This window comes from Papio anubis, chromosome 10 (genome assembly GCF_008728515.1).
Source record: "Papio anubis isolate 15944 chromosome 10, Panubis1.0, whole genome shotgun sequence".
Taxonomy (NCBI): Eukaryota; Metazoa; Chordata; class Mammalia; order Primates; family Cercopithecidae; genus Papio; species Papio anubis.
Genome location: NC_044985.1, coordinates 59,098,025 through 59,114,642, shown reverse-complemented (window position 1 = coordinate 59,114,642; position 16,618 = coordinate 59,098,025). Strand labels below are relative to the sequence as shown.

At 36.9% G+C, this 16,618-nt stretch overlaps 1 long non-coding RNA gene across 1 annotated transcript; it reads left to right on the top strand.

Annotated features, from left to right (window-relative positions):
- Positions 1–376: 376 nt before the first annotated feature.
- Positions 377–9,714, top strand: LOC103876334. The gene is made up of 3 exons (XR_635529.3): positions 377–1,745; positions 4,720–4,800; positions 7,012–9,714. It is a non-coding gene; the product is annotated as an uncharacterized LOC103876334 (long non-coding RNA).
- The last annotated feature ends 6,904 nt before the right edge of the window (positions 9,715–16,618 follow it).

The window sequence follows — 16,618 nt, the reverse complement described above, 5'->3', positions numbered from 1 at the left end:
AGGGCAGGGGAAAAATGCCAGCAGTCTCTTCGCTGAAGCACAGCAGGAATGACCTTTGCCGCAGTTCCCAACAAGGTTCTCATCTCCATCTGAGACCACCTCAGCCTGGTCTTCATTTTACATATCACTATCAGCATTTTGGTCAAAGTCATTCAACAAGTGTCTAGAAAGTCCCAAACTTTCCCACATCTTCCTGTCTTCTTCTGAGCCCTCCAAACTGTTCCAACCTCTGCCTGTTACTCGGTTCCAAAGTCACTTCACATTTTCAGTTATCTTTACAACAGTGCTCCACTACCTCAGTACCAATTTACTGTATTAGTCCATTCTCACACTACTATGAAGAAATACCTGAGACAGTAATATATAAAGGAAAGAGGTTTAATTGACTCACAGTTCTGCATTGCTGGGGACGCCTCAGGAAAGTTGCAATCATGGTGGAAGGCACCTCTTCACAGGGAGGGCAGGAGACAGAAAGAGTGCCAGCGGGGGAAATGCCAGATGCTTATAAAACCATCAGATCTCATGAGACTTACTCATTATCACAAGAACAGCATGGGGAAAACCACTTCCACGATTCAATTACCTCCACCTGGTCCCGCCCTTGACACATGGGGATTATGGGGATTACAATTCAAGGTGAGATTTGGTGGAGACACAGAACCAAACACATCACTCGGGTATTTTTATAGTGCACACTATGTATTAAGAAAACTACACTCTATTTCTTATTTTTGCATCCTACTTAGCAGTTAGAATACAGGCTAAAAGAAAGTTTTAACTCCTAAATGCCTTATCACTACCTTAAACGCTACAACTTCACATCTGTAAATATATTTGTTTACATACCCCACCTAAGGTCTACATACCAATTTCCTAATTCCAAGTTGCCTGTCCTACTTTCTAAAGCTTCCCTGCCAAACTTAAATGAATGGAAGAAGATAGGGACTGTCTCTCTGCAGACCTGTCACAATTGCCCTGGTGGTTCCTTGGCTATGTGGAAAAAGCCATCTGAGTCAATCTGACCCCAGAATCCCCATTTGTCACCATGACCTTGCCAAGAACCATACTGCTCACTTGCAAGGAATAATATACCAGGAAAAAATTATATTCTCTATCCTTGAAAACATGTACTCTAGAAAAAGCAAGATATTATTGTTGCAATTTTAGATTTTGGTTTGCTTTGCTTCACACCAAGAAGTTAAATATTTTCTTTCTAGAGATATTACTGGATGACTCAGCATACCTAATTAGTAGAATATCCCATTCAGAAGGTCACCAAATCATGAATTGCCCCTCCTAAATGTCTCATTTAATTGAGGCTTGCATTTTCTCTCACTACACCTTCAACATATCCACGTGGCTCCCTTCTCCATTTCTGTCTTCCACCCAATGTCACGAAAATGCCTTTTCTAAGTTCAGACTGTGTCACTTCTTTGCTTATAAGCCTTTCATGGCCTCTCAAACATTTAAATCCAAATTAATGCCATGGCAACTAGTCAGCTAACAGATGGGTTCGGCCTTCCAATCCATTGTGATTTCTTCCCAACACTCTATGCTCCCCTGCACTGAACAGGCTCCACATCCCCATCTCTGTGCTGCTGCATAAGCCACCTCCTCTACCTCAGAGGCCCTCTCTCTCCTTCTCTACCTGATCATTTCCTTCATCTTAAGAGGCACATTTTCATGTTCTTGAGGTGGAGAAAATCTTACAAAGTTGATGTCAGAAGAAAACTGTTCTCTTCTAAGTAAGTGGTTAATCGCATGAGTATATGTGAAATCAGGCTTACTTAGGAGTATCTGCTTATCCGATTATCATCTCAATTAAGTTATTTGCATTGATAGAACAAATAGATGAAATTTATTTAAATGTGTATCCTTAATTGTCTTGAAAATATCTTCAAAAATATTACATTATGATTTAGCATTTAAATAAAAAGTTATTGGGAACATAGAAGAATGCTTGTTTTGTGCTTGGCAATGTGACTAGAGGCAGCAGAACTTGCCAAATCTAGCAAATTTTTAGAAGAGAAGCTGATGTGACTGATTCATGCATCATGAGGGATCGTCTCTCAAGCAGCAGATATCTGTCTGTCAGGAATTTCCACTTGAATTTCAAGAAAAGCTACTTAATTTCCTTTGGCTAAGGAGAAAAATGCCACATGTTTAACCAAACAGGAAATGCAGATAAAACCTGGTTCTCTTCCATAACCCTCAAAAATTTTATTTTCAGTTCTAACAAGATCAAGATCAAAACTGTCAGCTATGGAAAGACCCATGGCACAGCCTTGCTAAATACATAACTATTGATTACCAAAAGTGATTCAGAAGACTCTTATTCTCAATATGGAGAAAGTTAAGTTGCAAACTTAGAGTGTGATAAGAAGAAAATACAAAAATAAAGACTGTTAGCAGGTTTTATTCAATGGTTGTATTTATTTATTTGTTTATTTTTTTTATTATTATACTTTAAGTTCTAGGGTACATGTGCATAACGTGCAGGTTTGTTACATATGTATACTTGTGCCATGTTGCTGTGCTGCACCCATCAACTCGTCAGCACCCAACTACTCATCATTTACATCAGGTATAACTCCCAATGCAATCCCTCCCCCCTCCCCCCTCCCCATGATAGGCCCCGGTGTGTGATGTTCCCCTTCCCGAGCCCAAGTGATCTCATTGTTCAGTTCCCACCTATGAGTGAGAACATGCGGTGTTTGGTTTTCTGTTCTTGTGATAGTTTGTTAAGAATGATGGTTTCCAGCTGCATCCATGTCCCTACAAAGGACACAAACTCATCCTTTTTTATGGCTGCATAGCATTCCATGGTGTATATGTGCCACATTTTCTTAATCCAGTCTGTCACTGATGGACATTTGGGTTGATTCCAAGTCTTTGCTATTGTGAATAATGCCGCAATAAACATACGTGTGCATGTGTCTTTATAGCAGCATGATTTATAATCCTTTGGGTATATACCCAGTAATGGGATGGCTGGGTCATATGGTACATCTACTTCTAGATCCTTGAGGAATCGCCATACTGTTTTCCAAACAAATTTACAAGAAAAAAACAAACAACCCCATCAAAAAGTGGGCAAAGGATATGAACAGACATTTCTCAAAAGAAGACATTCATACAGCCAACAGACACATGAAAAAATGCTCATCATCACTGGCCATCAGAGAAATGCAAATCAAAACCACAATGAGATACCATCTCACACCAGTTAGAATGGTGATCATTAAAAAGTCAGGAAACAACAGGTGCTGGAGAGGATGTGGAGAAATAGGAACACTTTTAGACTGTTGGTGGGATTGTAAACTAGTTCAACCACAATGGTTGTATTTAATCTAATGCTTCTTTTTTCCAAAGTTGTTATTTGGTCAAAGATATATTGCCCAATTGATGACATCTTAGACTCAAGGAAATCTGATGTTTCTTTATGTCCTAGGCATTCTTATGCACAACTCTTTTCTTTCTTACAGCATGTAACAGAGAAGATGGATACTATTTTTATATGATGTGATTATTACACATTGCATGCCTGTATCAAAGCATCTCATGTACCCCATAAATACGTGCATCTACTATGTACCCACAAAAGTAAAGTTAAAATTTTAAAAAAAAATTCTTACAGCAATGCTATGGAATACATACCCCACTTTACAGACAGAAAAACTGTGGCTCAGGATATTTAAGGTACTTGCCCAAGGTATGTAGTGAGGAAAGTACTGAAGTACTTGAGCTTGGGTCTAGTGTAACTCCAGTGCCAGAGCTCTTGACCATTACGTGATATGCCTTGCCACTCTTAGTAGGAAGGCCACAGTTGACTCTGCTGAGAATGTGTTAGCTGTGTCTTTTGAATACGTAACTGTCTGAATTAGTTGGCTTAATCATCAATAGGAGAAGATCCAGTGACCCTAAGAACACATAGACATCATCAGCTGAGTGAATTCCTATGGCAATGTCAGTTTCTAAAGAAGGCTATCATCTTTTGGTCTCATTTTTCCCCATGTTGTAATGTTGCCAGATAGATTAAGATTCCGGCTGGGCACGGTGGCTCACACCTGTAATCCCAGCACTTTGAGAGGCTGAGGTGGGTGGATCACCTGAGATCGGGAGTTTGAGACCAGCCTGACCAACATGGAGAAACCCTGTCTCTACTAAAAATATAAAATTAGCCAGACACGATGGTGCATGCCTGTAATCCCAGCTGCTTGGGAGGCTGAGGCAGGAGAATCGCTTGAACCCTGGAGGTGGAGGTTGCAGTGAGCCGAGATCTCACTATTGCACTCCAGCCTGGGCAATAAGAGTGAAACTCTATCTCAAAAAAAAAAAAAAAAAAGATTCCTTATATGCAGGAAACCGTGGCTCATACTTCTTTTTCTCACTTGAACATAGCTGGACACATCATCATCAATAAATATGTATTCATTAACAAGTTCATCTTCAGTTTCTAAGGAAACAAAAATATAGTTTGTTATTAAAATATATGTACACACACAGAGAGAAAAATCTGAGTTTACTCCCATACTATACTATTGTTCAATATATTTTGGGTTTGGATCCAACAATTAAGGATCTATCAATGGGTCTGCATAAAACTATTTCTTCCCATTACCCCACTCCAACAATAGAAGTCATCATGATTTAAATTCAATAAATTACAATATCTCTATTTTACCCCTGGAACATTCATGGCACCCACTGATCTTCTAGGGCATGGCAGCTGGGATAAGGAGCTCCAAGAAGAGCAATCATACTTCCTGCCTCCCTATTCATTGTTCATCTTCCTAGCATGTGAGTACTCCCTCCTCAGTCATCTCCCAAAGAAATCTGATGGACAGTTGTCTCTGGAGGTGCTCAGAACCCATTCATGAAAGGCAGGAAGTGGCATAAACAAACAAAAGCTATTTTAATGGACTGAACCTTTAGGGCTGAGCTATTTGGAACTGACTTCCAAACCTCAACAAAATACATTTTACCTTTGGTTTGTTTTCACATTCTAAAGAGCAATTGTGACAGTTTTGGTCTTTATCTCCACGCAACTCTGCCTTCATGGATTGAGACTGACAAAAATTATCTGTGAAATTTCATAGCTACTGGGTGTTAAAAAGAATGCACACCGTAAACAAACTCATTCTTGTGGGCAGCGAGTTCTGACTTTTATTGGCTTCTGAAGTTAAAAACTACTTAATAACCCGTCTTTGTTTTTCTATGGGTAGTATTTATACCCCAAAGTAGAAGTTTGGATAAAGTATTACTTTAGAGATTACCTTAGTAAGCCTGCCCTGAAAATCCTAAGGACCTAGAACATGTTCTAAAATTATATTTCAAAATTAGATTTGTCTAAGTTTTAAACATCTAGCTCTAACCTAATATTCCCTCATTTTGAGTTTTAACCACTATTCGGTATTTATGGAAAACAGCTCTAAGTTAATGAAAGAGAATATATACCATTAAAAATCTATATGCCGATTAGATTTATAGAGCATAATTCAATAATTTTTTATAAAGCAATAAAAACACTTGCCAACTCTCATGAAAAACAACCATATGTTTTGGTTTTAATAATGAAAATGTTTTATAAATAAGCTCCAATTATGGTCCATATTATTTAAAAAGCATTGAATCTTTTCCTCTTCCAAGTATATTTTTTCTCTATTTTTTGAGGCAGTCTTAATAATTTACATGTAAATTTATAGTATTTACGGGGTTTTTTTAACCACAAAAAAATCATTCATTTTTTTTTCTTTTAGTTTCCAGTGTTCCCTAAAAGGACATTTTTTAAGTTAGATGACTAATATATCAATTATGAAAACATTTTATCTTTCTAAGAACTACTTTTACCTGTGGATTTCAAAGCAAATTAAATCATAACCACAGATTATTCTATCAAATTTAAGGAAAGATTCATTCCATGAATTAATATGCCCATTTAAATTACATGAAATTAAAACATTTGATGTATTTTATATATCCCCATATCACTTACGTGTAAGTATAAAATACTGCCGTATTCTTTCTGGAAAACAACTTGGCAATATGTATTAAGAGCCTCAAAAAGGTTCTTGCCCTTTGACCCAACATCTATCATAAGGACATAATCACCAAGGCTTACCAAAATTTCAGTATGACTGTTTATTACAGTGTTATTACAATAGTAATAAACTAGAAATATCAGCAATGTCCAACAATATAGGCCTGGTTAAGTGACTTATGGTCAATCCATTTGATGGAAACTGTACAAACATTAAAATTAAAGTTTTAAAAGAACATTTAATGAAATGAAGAAATGCTTATGAAAAACGTTAAGTTAAAAGAAGACAAAATTGTATATGCTAGTGTTTGACAGTTTTACAAAATTGAAATTATGGTCTATATACTATAAATAGACAAGAATGGGCATACAGGAATGGAAGGAAACACACCAAAATATTAATCTCGGTTTTCTTTGAGTAGTAGGATTATGAGTCATTTAAGTTTCTCTTTTTATTTTTCATATTTTCTACGATGAATATCTATGATTTTATCATCAGAAATGTTATTAAAAATAATATTGCAAAAAGTCTAGCAAAAAAGAGTTATAGTTGAATAAATAATATTGAAGAAAATGACTTACTGAGATAGAAAGTTGTTTATAGATAAGAAAAAAAAGTATGTCAAAACCATTTTGCATAATATGCTCCAATTTTTAAGTATACATATGAATTTGCATAGAAAAAAGTTGGAAGGATATATTTATAAAAATATAAATAGCAATTATCTTGAGACTGAGGGACTATAGATGAGTGACATTTTCTAAAGATTTAGACTGTCTTTTGAGAACTTTTTATTGCACACTCTCACCAGGGAGACTTTTGTATACCTACATGTATACTTTTTATTAATAATATGTGTTCTACTATACTAATAACCTATACACATTATAAATTATACACACAAAAATAGAAATATTAAGAGGAGATTTAAAATACAAATAGAAATTCTTATATTTCTTATTTCCAACAGATGGTCTTAGAACGTGGACACTCAATTTTGGAGAGCAAAGATCTAAAAGAGCTAATATTTATGATCCTTTTTCTCTTTTAATAATAAAATATTTCAAACATACTGAAAAGCACAGAAAATACTATGACAGTAACGCTATCCAGATTTAACAAAAGTTAGCATTTTGCCTTATTTGCTTCAGAACTTTAAAAAAATAAAATAAAATAAATCTATGTAGGTTTAACTATTCCTACTTCTTGTTCCTCCAAGGAAACAACTATCGGAAAGATGTAATACGTTCTTCATCACTTTACTGTTATACTTTTCAGCATATACATGTACCCACAACAAAATAGAGTGTCTAGTGATTTTTAAAAATTATTAATTATTTTAAAGTGCATATAGTGTATATATTTTGCAAATTTTCTTTTTTAATCAACTACATGTTTCTGAAACGTATCTGTGGAAATACATGTAGATCTAATTCATTCATTTTAACCACTGTATAGTATTATTACATTTTATTATTTTCAATTTATATTTCTATTTCATAATTGACAGACATTTATGTTGTTTCCAAATTTTGACCATTTCAATACTGCAGTGAATAGCTTTAGACAGGACTCCTTATACACATGAACAAATGTTTCTTTATTATATGCACCTAGACTAGGAATTGCTGTGTTATAGATAGGCTCAACTTCAACCATATTAGATATTGCCAGATTTTTTCCAAAGGGGTTGGATGATTTATACTACCAGCCCTAATATAAATGTGTGTGTGTACACACACATACATACACACAGTTTAATATTTTTGATCATTAATATACATTGCAAATATAATATCTTCTCCCTGTCTGCAGCTTGTTTCCCAGTTTGCATTTAATTTAATCTAATTCACCAATATTTTCCAATATGGTTTGTATCTTTTATTTAACATATCCTTCTCTTTCCCATTTTTATATAGACATTTTCTACATACATTAAAATGTATATAAAAAATTCTAAAAGTTAAAAAATTTAATTCTAAAAGTTTAAAAATTTTTCTTTTTTACACAACTGAAACGCTCTTTTGCATACGGTATGAGACAAGTAATCTCCACATTTACATAGATACCCATTTGGCCCAACAATATTTTTTAAATTATGAATCCACCAACATCTCATGCTCTCTTTGCAGAGTGTCCAATGCCCCTATGTCTGTTTTGGGGCTCTCCGTTCTTTCACTGGTCTATTGTTCTGCCTTTTAACCAATACTCAAACGTCTTAATTCCTATACCTTTATAAAGAACTTTAAAATCTTCCAAAATGACTTTCCCCTTTTAATCATCTTCAAATCTGCCTCGACTATTTTTTATTATCTTCCACGCAAACTTTAGGATCAGCTCTCCAACTTCTGTCCACCCTTTTAGTGGGTGAACTGTTTATACCCACAGTTTACTCCCAGAAAATGAGGACAGCAGAGTGTCATTGCTCCAGCAGCTTTCATGGCTTTCGTTGCATGGCACTTTGTTGCAAGTTCAATCCACCAAATCCTAGGGAGTTGACTAATCACGCATGATTCCTTTTACTCAGGACTTTCTTCCGTAAAATAGTTTCTTTTCAATACAATAAATATAGCTGCATAAATAATGTTGATGTTATTCTTTGGTTTTCTCTCTTTCTCCCCACTATATGGATATTCAATACACCCACACTCCACTCAAGAAGTGATCATCTACTTTCTGAAGAGCTTGTTGAATTGTGAGCCAAGTGATTATGTATTTTCCAAACTCCAAAGCAGAGTGCACGATTTAACCTATGGTCTTAGAATTAGGAGAATATTTGTAATGAAAATAGACCTTGAGAAGTCCAAGATGAGTTGTTTTCCAAATTATGTTCATTTAAACCTTAATAAGACTAATAATTGTGTCATGTTAAAGGCTGCTCTCTCCCAGAAGAAGGAAACAAAAAACAAAAAGGAGGGAAAAAAGGCAACCTCATTTTTTGCTGATCAAATTCAAGATTTTTCTCTGAAAGGTTTTTCTCCTATGAAATGTTCAATTTATAAATGCATGCAAATAGTACATTATTTTTAGTTATTTATTTATAACTAGCATGTAATTTATTTTAAAAATTATATTGTAACTCATGTTAGCTAAGTATAAACATATTAATCACTTCACTGTATACTTCAATAAGACAAAAAAGACCAGAAGAAACTATGTTTGCTATTGCTGTTACTATTATTATTACAAGGAGATTATTTTTAGCACAGATCTCTGTTGTCTTTTTATACTACTTGCCCTGAAAATTGCTAAGCAGTAATTTCTGGACCAGAAACATTGTGCTGAGAAATGACAAGTTCCAGGAAAAAGGTAACCTGGTTGCCACAATTTCAAGAAAATATTCCCCAACAGGTTTCTGTGGGACCAATCCTACGCCTGTGGAGTTTCAGCCAAAAGGTGCCAGGATTGCAGTCCAGGATGTTTGTGGGAACTTCTAGTCTTTCTGACATTTTGCTATCCTGGTTTTTTACTTTGGGGATGTGAACTTCTTGGACAATCATTGGGAAGTTTAGAAATGTTGTTCAGTGTGTGTCCCTAACCTCTTAAAACCCACAGCCAAAGCAAACCAAGCAACAAAAAGATGAAGGGGAAATAAGAGGGAAATCAATATCAGAGTGGAGCAAGGGAAGAGCAACTTCGTAAGCTGTGGGCCTGTCTGACGTGGGGTCCCTTTGTAAACTGAATCTGGTATTTTTCTCTTTTCTCTCCTTCCTTCCTTCCTTCCTTCCTTCCTTCCTTCCTTCCTTCCTTCCTTCCTTCCTTCCTTCCTTCCTTCTTTCCTTCCCCCCTTCCCCTTCCCCTTCCCTTCCCACCCCTCCTCTTCTTTTCTTTTCTCTTCTTTTCTTTCTTTTTTCTTCTTGTAAGGTCCTGAGGAGACAGCTTGCCCAGCTTAATTCTAGGCCAGCACTGAAGCTGAGTGATCTTTTGACTGGACTCTGCAGCTGCAAGAGACATCAGCCCTATCAGGCCTGCACCCAGCAAGTGTGAGAGCCTATAATCATTCTAGGCAAGAGAGGGCCTAGACCAGGCAATCAGGCTAGGGACAGGGCAAAGGAGGCAAACCAAACAGGAAAGCTGTGTGTGTGTGTGTGTGTGTGTGTGTGTGTGTGTGTGTGTGTGTGAAGCTACATGTTCTGTCTTTCACTCTGTCAACGTTGGTATCAAGCACTTGAGCACAAATGAAATTTGGTTTTATGGAAGGCGTTTAAATGGATGCTAAAAAGAATCTCTAGCAATCTGAGTGTCCAGGCCCAAGTGGAAACTCATGGTCTACAAAGTGGGGCACTCATGCTAGGGATTCCTAGATTATCAAAAAAATATCCAAACAGCTCTATTTCACATTCAAATAAGTAAGAGGACCAATAAAGCTTTCTCTCCCTTAAAAGTACTAGCATTTTACAACTGTAAAAGGCTCCACCATAGTCCATATGAAACCCTGATTGCACATGAAATGCCCAGTTAAGCTTGGGGGTTTGGCCACACTGTAATCTTGCTACAGTACAGGCCACATATGATGGAATTCAGCTTTCAGGATTTCAGACTAATTAGAGAGGCACCCAGTAGCACTATGCGGGTTCTGTCAGCATTTCCACTATAAAATCCCCTTTTCTGGGGTTTATAACTTAGCCAATAAAAGATAGCCCCAGGCTGGAATGTGCCACGCAAAAAAAAATTCAACCCAGGAACAAGATTTTTTGTTTTAAACTAAATTTCATTAAAAATAAGTTCTTGTAAGAACAGAGCAATAAAAATATGCTGGTTTCATTATTTCTGACATTTTCAACTCCTTGCTTTGTTTAAAAATAAAAAAGGAAAAAATAAGTGCATTTTCCAGGCATCAGGTCTAGGTCTCTTTTGGTTGGTGAATATTTTAATGAAAAATATTTGAGTTATTGGGGCTTAGAAGAAACTATTGCCTGCCACACACTAGTTGTATTTCACATTTAACCTTTTGTTTCAGATTTAACCTAGTTCAAATTGATTTGGAAATAGAGTGTATGATGCGTTGAATCATAGGGATTTTAATGGTTTCTCATGATTAGCACATGTTAACCACCATCACATTGTAGAGTAAAATTCTAAATACTAGTAGGGCTTACTGAAAGCAAAGCTTTAGGATGACACTAGTGTTTTACATTATCCATTAGTGCTTGTAAATGACAACTCCATTTTATACATCTTGGCAACAGGAAATGGGTAAAGTACAATTTTCATATACTTACTATTATATACCCTTATGTACAAATAAAATTAAACATTATCTCCCTAGCTTTAGTTTTATTTATTTTATCCTTGCTAATTATAATTGTGTCTTCTTTGTAGACATTTTATCTTAAAATATTAAAACAGCAGGAGTATTCAAATTTAGCCAAAAACCAAAAAGAAGGTAAAGGATGGGAAAACCAATATATCTTGAGCAATTAGTCTTATGCCTGCCAGTGTTTTAGGTGCTTAATATGTGCGTTCTCAATAAAAATTCAGAGCAATCTCATGAAAATAAGGTCCTGGGAAGTTAAATAACTTTACCTGTGGTCACAAAATTAATCAACAAAGCAGATATTCAAAGTCAGTGTGTCAGATTCTAAAGACTGTGCTGTTTCTGTTATCATTTACTGTAAAGTCTACTTTCTCTTCCTTAAGTTCATTTATTATAAGACTATTGCCTGGTACGTTTCCTCAGTTTCTACCCACAATAACTCTTAAATTACCCTTGCTTCTAGTTGGTAGAACTTTCTAGTCTTAAAGAAAATGGTGAGAGTGGAACTAAATTTCCGAGAGTTAGATTTCCAGTATGCCCTACTTTCATGGCAACCCCAACAAGATGAAGAATCAGAAAGGCTCTTCCAGAGAAATGCAAAGTGCTCCTTCCAAGGAAACTGTCAAGATTCTCAGGTCCACTCAACAGAGAATTAAACGCAACATTGAATACTCCAGAAAAGGGCCATCTAAAAGTCCATGTCAGCCTGGCCAACATGGTAAAACCCCGTCTCTATTGAAAATACAAAAATTAGCCGGGGTTGTGGCACACGCCTGTAATCCCAGCTACTGAAGTCTGAGGCAAGAGAATCACTTGAACCCAGAAGATGGGGGTTGCAGTGAGCCAAAATCGTGCCACTACACTCCAACGTGGGCGACAGAGCGAGACTCCTTCTCAAAAATAAATAAGTAAGTAAGTAAATAAATAAATAAATAAATAAATAAATAAAAGTCCATGTGAGCCCTTTTACAGACAAGAAGTTGAAACTGGGTCTCTCTTTACTAAGGTACATTTACTTCCAGTATGTTTGACTTCAAGGCCTCTGACTTAAGAAAGAGTTATTTTATGCTTTTTTTGCAACTTACCACTGAGCTGTACCTCTCTATAGAACAAGCTGCATTTGCACCTTTGGAGGCCAATGTGGCATGCGATCTCCTTTTGTCCATTCATATGTATACACTGGGAAGAATGGCTGGGAGTGTCCTGGGGAGTCCCTGCTCTGCCAGATGACTTGCTCTTGGCCCCACTGATCTCTGTCCTGGTGTGGGAAGGAGTTGCAGGTAAGGGCCAAGAGGCTCGAGAGACATCTCCCTAGCTATTAACCCGCCTTTCCATTTCAACACACGCCATTCTTCTATCCAGCTACGGCCCTTGCCACAGGTATGATATTTGTGCCATCTACACATAAATGAAAGAAGTAAGGAGTACCTCCAATAAAAATGTCCTGAATTTTGTCTATTTAAGTAAGAGCCTTAAAGGAAAACCACATGCTTTTAATGGCCTTTAACTGGTTAAAGAGAACAGTAAGTTCTCTCCCAGAAGCTTGAGAACAGAGCTCCTTTCCTTCCGGATTTTTTCTTGGTTAACCAGACTAGGGAACAAACGAGTTGTAAAATATTTGTTAGGCTGTGAAGCTTAACAAAGAAATGTTAAACAACACTGATGATAATATTGATTTCCTTCTCTCCATTCCTGCTTACTCAGAATGACTGCCCTTGGCTTATGGCTGTTTGGAGCTATGCAAAGTCTAGGAGAAAGTGGCCCTCACTGACCACTGGCTACAGTCAGTTCTGCTTAAAAATTCCCTGGCAAGGTCAACCCACAATTCCTGCCTCTGATTACACAGATTCACTAAGGTACATTATACATGCATATGCACACATTTGTCCATTTAGGCCTGCTCAGGAAACACCCAATTTACCAAAATCAGATTTAGAGGAAAGAACATTTACAGTAATTTATCCATGTTAAAAAAGGTTCTCCTCTGCTTAGTAAAAGAAATCACGGCAGGGTTCCTAGAAATCACGCATTTCAAATGATTCCACTTACAGTCAACAGCTCAGCAAAACATCTATAATGCAAAATGAGGAAATGAAGCCTAAATACACATATCATATCTCTCAAACTGATTACAGTTTTTCTGAGATATATATTCCATCTTACATTCTTGAGGAAAAAAAAATACAAGTATAAGGTTCAAGGACTTAATATCTTTAATTTTCTTGACAATTGCCAACAGTATGTGACACGGTGCTTTTTATAGAACCAGAGCTCAGAAAGACTCTGTTACCGAATGACTTAAGGCCTGCAGCACATGGCTCAGTGCCCATTAGGATCATAAATTACTTGAGTAATGCTAATTATTTTTTGCCTTCAGTGCTCGTGATCAATATGTTTGTGTTTGTGTGTTTTTTTTTTTTTTTTTACTTTAAATGTATTTCTTTGCATATACTAAATTTCTCAACAGTGAGCACAGGACCAAGGGCAGAGACCAAGCATGTCACGTTTTTCATTGTTTCCTCTGCACCTGCCCAGGTGAGGGGCACACAGTAGGCATACAATAAAAATTCGTTAAATAAGCAATTGGATCATTGAAAACATCTGCCTTTACTAAGGCAGGCTTAATATACTTGCAAATATATTCCATAGCATTGCTTTGAAAACTTTTTTCTCTGAAAAACCAATGAGTTGCAGAGAAATTCCTGGGGGTTCTTCTAACATAAATGAGTGCAGAGGAACATAGTTAATTCCTGCCCGCTCCGTAGCTATCAGATTTGCATTCCAGGACGAAGACGGATGTGAAAGAGCTCTCCAGCTTCAGAACGCTTCAAAAGCCTAATTGTGTTAAGTCAGTAATACTCTGTTGAGTAATAATTTGCTACCTGACATTAAATGATGAAATGTTATAATAAAACACTAGTATGCTAAATTAAGTGCCAACTAAACAACAGTTCACAAAACCCAGATTCACCACAAATTAAATTCTAAACCTCCTTCTTTTGATGAGCATTTTCTTGGTTTTTCCGCACTGCCATTGCAGACCAGTGATTCCTGGACCACTCACTCCCAGTCTTCGCACCCACTCACTTTCCTTTGCACCCCCTTTCCCCACAGCTTAAATCTTGTCGTCAGGGACACAGGCTAACTCCCATGCATGCCCTGTGGAAAGCAAACTCCTATGGGGAGGAAAGAAACAAATGTCATCAGGCTCCCGAAGCATGTGACCCTGGATCCAACAGAAGACATTTCAATTTTCAGATCACTCTCTTTCATTCACCCACAGGTCTGTGGGCCACAGTCTGAGCTAGCCACTTTCCTGTCTGGCCATCAGTCTTTACTTCTCTTCCTTAAGTGAAAGAGCAAGAAAAGAAAGAAAAAAGAACAGAAAAAGAAAAGTATCTGAAATTTTAAGGACACAGATAACAAGCAAGGGGAGTATTAAATAGTTTTGAAGTTTTTTAAATCTCAGTTTTTTCTTCTTCCTTTTTTTTTCTCCACCATGCTACCCCCTGCCCCACCAGGAGTTATTCTGAAGTTCTACGTTGCTTGCCGGCTCTGCACTGAGTTCTCACTCCCCAGCACTCATCAGGGATGATTACAAGCCACATTCCCTCAATAAAAGCAAATAAGGAAACAGCTTTCCTTTACCATCCTGACCACATATGTGTGTAGTGAAAGTGGGAAGGAGAGACCATAATATATGTCCTAGCAACACAAAAGCACACCCTCCACTTTGCATACATATTTACCCAATTTCATCTAGAGGTCCCATGTGCTTCAGTTGCTCATTTATTCTTCAACCTTGGATAAGGAGATGAGGGAGGGGGAGGGACAGACAGTCCTATAGATGACAGATCTGTAGACAATGTTGTTAGCATGCCAGATCTTATTACAGGACCGTGGGAGGTCATGTACGCCACATCCAGACTCCATGGGGACCACCACATTTAAAACAAGATGAAAAAAATGTGATGTGGGGGGAAAAAAACCCTCATGGGCAGCCTTCAAAGGCAGAGACAGGTTGTGACTGGATTAACATTTATTGACTGTTTAAGCCTGCTTTTTTGCTTCAGGACAGAGATACACGAGTTTAATTGCAGAGGCTGTTCTGCCAAGTGATCACCAGAGTGGCAACCAAAGCTTAACTAATCGGTCCTTCATTAGCGAAAAGTCTCTATTACAAAACAAATTAAGCATGCTCTGATCCTAACCTACAGGTCCAATGGCATTACGGCAAAGTTTCAGCTGTTAGAGCTGTGAAAAACTTATTAAGGGTTAGCGCTGAGATAGCACTTGGCTATTGATTTTACAATACACAGGTATTATGATTTATGGAGTGCTGGTGTCACTCTAACAAGCTGAAGGACACACAATATCATCTCCAGCATCATTAAAATTCAGAAGCCTCCAGAACTAACTCATCAACCACTGTGCATTGTCACAGACTACGGAGCCAGGCCCCAGCTTCAAAACGTCCGAAGCTTTGAGACAGTCACCTCCCTACTTGCTTGGCAATCAGAAGTATGGACCAGCCCTTCAAAATGCTCTCAGTGCCTTCAATTAACAATCAGAGGCTATTTTCACCCTGAGTTGTGAAATACATTTTGTTATTTAATTTTGCCTTTTAACATCCAGAAGTATTTTGTGCATATCTACTACACAACTGTTTAAGAAAGAAAGACTATACACCAAGGCAGTATGTAATTCAGGCAAGGATCTAACTAAACCATGCCAAAAAAACAAGATTTTTCTTAACACATAAAAAGCTGGCAGAAGTAGCTGTGGTAATCCATCAATAGATATTCAATGAGCACCAATTAAGTTCAAGTCATAGTAATAAGAGTTAATCGTTATTAAGCATTTACTATATTCTAGAATTGTTCTGTCCTTTCATTTTATTAATACAGTTAATCCTCATGAAATCCTTTGAAATTAAAAGTAATTTTTTATCTTCTTCTTACTGATAAAAATACAGAGAGACAGAGAAGTTAAGTGTATTGCTGCCAGGCAGAACAGCCAATATTTCAAAGTGAGGCGGTTTGATTTCCAGGTGTTGTCCTGGGCCAATTCCTAAATGTAACAATCATTTCTGTTAACAAAAGCTGCATCTTTTCAACTAACTTCAATGTCTGTAAGTCTGTAATTTGAGGATGTTTCCAGTTAAATCAAATTTAACAGCTTAAAAAATATTGATCATTAGTTTTGTTGAAAAACCTTCCCATACAGTGTTATTGAAACACCCTTCAGTTATTTTCTGAGTTACGTAATCACAATGAGTATATTCTTTCAGAGCACTCATTTTCTGTGCCTTTAATCATTT